The sequence below is a fragment of the Drosophila mauritiana genome, unplaced genomic scaffold, assembly GCF_004382145.1.
Source record: "Drosophila mauritiana strain mau12 unplaced genomic scaffold, ASM438214v1 U_195, whole genome shotgun sequence".
NCBI classification, from domain to species: Eukaryota; Metazoa; Arthropoda; class Insecta; order Diptera; family Drosophilidae; genus Drosophila; species Drosophila mauritiana.
In genome coordinates, this window is record NW_022881328.1 from 23,446 (window position 1) to 27,162 (window position 3,717).

General features: G+C 37.9%; 1 pseudogene; it reads right to left on the reverse strand.

Annotated features, from left to right (window-relative positions):
- Positions 1 to 1,105: 1,105 nt before the first annotated feature.
- Positions 1,106 to 3,717, reverse strand: LOC117149323 (annotated as a pseudogene; the record flags this gene model as incomplete).

A 3,717-nucleotide genomic window follows, 5' to 3' on the forward strand; every position in this document is an offset into this window, starting at 1 on the left:
TTTTTATATCAAAAATTATATGATAGGGACAATATCATATGCGTCACTAAATTGATGACGAGGTGTTTGGCAACTTGACACAATTCATTAAAGTCTTTATATTAATTATATGATAGGGACAATATCATATGCGTCACTAAATTGATGACGAGGTATTTGGCAACTTGATACAATTCTTTAAAGTTTTTATATCAAAAATTATATGATAGGGACAATATCATATGCGTCACTAAATTGATGACGAGGTGTTTGGCAACTTGACACAATTCATTAAAGTCTTTATATTAATTATATGATAGAGACAATATCATATGCGTCACTAAATTGATGACGAGGTATTTGGCAACTTGATATAATTCTTTAAAGTCTTTATATCAAAAATTATATGATAGGGACAATATCATATGCGTCACTAAATTGATGACGAGGTGTTTGGCAACTTGACACAATTCATTAAAGTCTTTATATTAATTATATGATAGGGACAATATCATATGCGTCACTAAATTGATGACGAGGTATTTGGCAACTTGATACAATTCTTTAAAGTTTTTATATCAAAAATTATATGATAGGGACAATATCATATGCGTCACTAAATTGATGACGAGGTGTTTGGCAACTTGACACAATTCATTAAAGTCTTTATATTAATTATATGATAGGGACAATATCATATGCGTCACTAAATTGATGACGAGGTATTTGGCAACTTGATATAATTCTTTAAAGTCTTTATATCAAAAATTATATGATAGGGACAATATCATATGCGTCACTAAATTGATGACGAGGTGTTTGGCAACTTGACACAATTCATTAAAGTCTTTATATTAATTATATGATAGGGACAATATCATATGCGTCACTAAATTGATGACGAGGTATTTGGCAACGTGATAGAATTCTTTAAAGTCTTTATATCAAAAATTATACGATAGGGACAATATCATATGCGTCACTAAATTGATGACGAGGTATTTGGCAACTTGATATAATTCTTTAAAGTCTTTATATCAAAAATTATATGATAGGGACAATATCATATGCGTCACTAAATTGATGACGAGGTGTTTGTTTGGCTACAGGAAAAATCATTTATTTATCGAATCATCAAGCAAAGGATAAGCTTCAGTGGATCGCAGTATGGCAGCTGCTCAACCACTTACAACACCTTGCCTGTTACAAAAGTCGTTTACAATTGATTCTAGCTTTGTCATTGTATTAAATAATGCTTTTATATGTAACTAGCGCGGCATCAGGTGATCGAAGATCCTCCTAATTTACTATGTTACAAATTACATTGGCATCACATCCATTGTCGTTTATAAAATAAATTATAAACTTTAAATGGTTTAGAAGCCATACAATGCAATTGCCCCTTATTTATCATTGCAGTCCAGCACGGATACGACCTTAGAGGCGTTCAGGCATAATCCAACGGACGTAGCGTCATACCACTGTTCGCTCGAACAAGTATTGTGCCATTGGTCCGTACCTGCGGTTCCTCTCGTACTACGCAGGAATGCTGTCGCAACAACGTTTGTCATTAGTAGGGTAAAACTAACCTGTCTCACGACGGTCTAAACCCAGCTCACGTTCCCTTGCATGGGTGAACAATCCAACGCTTGGTGAATTTTGCTTCACAATGATAGGAAGAGCCGACATCGAAGGATCAAAAAGCGACGTCGCTATGAACGCTTGGCCGCCACAAGCCAGTTATCCCTATGGTAACTTTTCTGACACCTCTTGTTAAAAACTCTTTAAACCAAAAGGATCGATAGGCCGAGCTTTTGCTGTCCCTGTGTGTACTGAACACCGAGATCAAGTCAGCATTTGCCCTTTGCTCTATGTGTGGTTTCTGTCCGCACTGAGCTGGCCTTGGACACCTCCGTTATTATTTGAGAGATGTACCGCCCCAGTCAAACTCCCTACCTGGCAATGTCCTTGAATTGGATCATACCTGAGTAATTGGAGTTATACCAAATTTTCAAATCAAAAATACATAAATGCATCGTTTTATTAAAGAATTTGTTTGCGATTATATAACAAACTCGTGATACTTTGATCAAGAAGCTTGCATCAAAACCCAATACCATAAGATATAATAAATATATCCGTATAATGGCTAGGAAATGATACACGTTCCATTTAATCAAGTAAGTAAGGAAACAATAAGAGTAGTGGTATTTCATTGACGATACCAAACCGAGGTCTAATATCTCCCACTTATTCTACACCTCTTATGTCTCCTTACACTGCCAGATTAGAGTCAAGCTCAAAAGGGTCTTCTTTCCCCGCTAATTATTCCAAGCCCGTTCCCTTGGCTGTGGTTTCGCTAGATAGTAGATAGGGACAGTAGGAATCTCGTTAATCCATTCATGCGCGTCACTAATTAGATGACGAGGCATTTGGCTACCTTAAGAGAGTCATAGTTACTCCCCGCCGTTGACCCCGCGCTTACTTGAATTTCTTCACTTTGACATTCAGAGCACTGGGCAGAAATCACATTGTGTCAACACCCGCTAGGGCCATCACAATGCTTTGTTTTAATTAGACAGTCGGATTCCCCAAGTCCGTGCCAGTTCTGAATTGATTGTTAATTGATAATCGTTATAATTGATAAGAACTAATTGGTTTAACCCAAATAGTATTCTTAAAAATTTTAGCAAGAAAGTTCCACAATTGGCTACGTAACTAAACTATCCGGGGAACAAGTAACTAACATAAATGCTAGAAACTCTATTTACCCAGAACGAGCACATAAACCATGTTATGTTTCCCAATCAAGCCCGACTATCTCAATCTTCAGAGCCAATCCTTATCCCGAAGTTACGGATCTAATTTGCCGACTTCCCTTACCTACATTATTCTATCGACTAGAGACTCTTCACCTTGGAGACCAGCTGCGGATATTGGTACGGGCCTGTTGAGAAGTTTGCGTGTCCCCACCATAAAATTTCAAGGTCCGAGGAGAAAATATCGACACAACAGTATATGTCATGCTCTTCTAGCCCATCTACCATATCTCTCTGCGAAAGACTTCCATGGTAGTACGGCTATAAAACAGAAAGAAAACTCTTCCGATATCTCTCGACGGCTTCTTTATGGTCGTTCCTGTTGCCAGGATGAGCACGAGGCCCATATTTAATAACAAACGGATACTCAACAGGTTACGGAATTGGAACCGTATTCCCTTTCGTTCAAAATTATTCAAGTGTATTATATTCGCTTTGTTTATATAGTTAGGCATTTTTGTTTTACTTGAAAATTTTCGGCTTTCGCCTTGAACTTAGGACCGACTAACTCGTGATCAACCACTGTTCACACGAAACCCTTCTCCACTTCAGTCCTCCAAGGTCTCATTCGATTATTTGCTACTACCACCAAGATCTGTACAATGGCAGCTCCATGCAGGCTTACGCCAAACACTTCTACGCATACCATTGTACCTTCCCTACTCACTAAAGTTTCAAAATTTATATTCACAGTAATATAAATCATCTACTTTAGCGGTAATGTATAGGTATACAACTTAAGCGCCATCCATTTTAAGGGCTAGTTGCTTCGGCAGGTGAGTTGTTACACACTCCTTAGCGGATTTCGACTTCCATGATCACCGTCCTGCTGTTTTAAGCAACCAACGCCTTTCATGGATCTGCATGAGTTGTTAATTTGGGCACCGTAACATTACGTTTGGTTCATCCCACAGCGCCA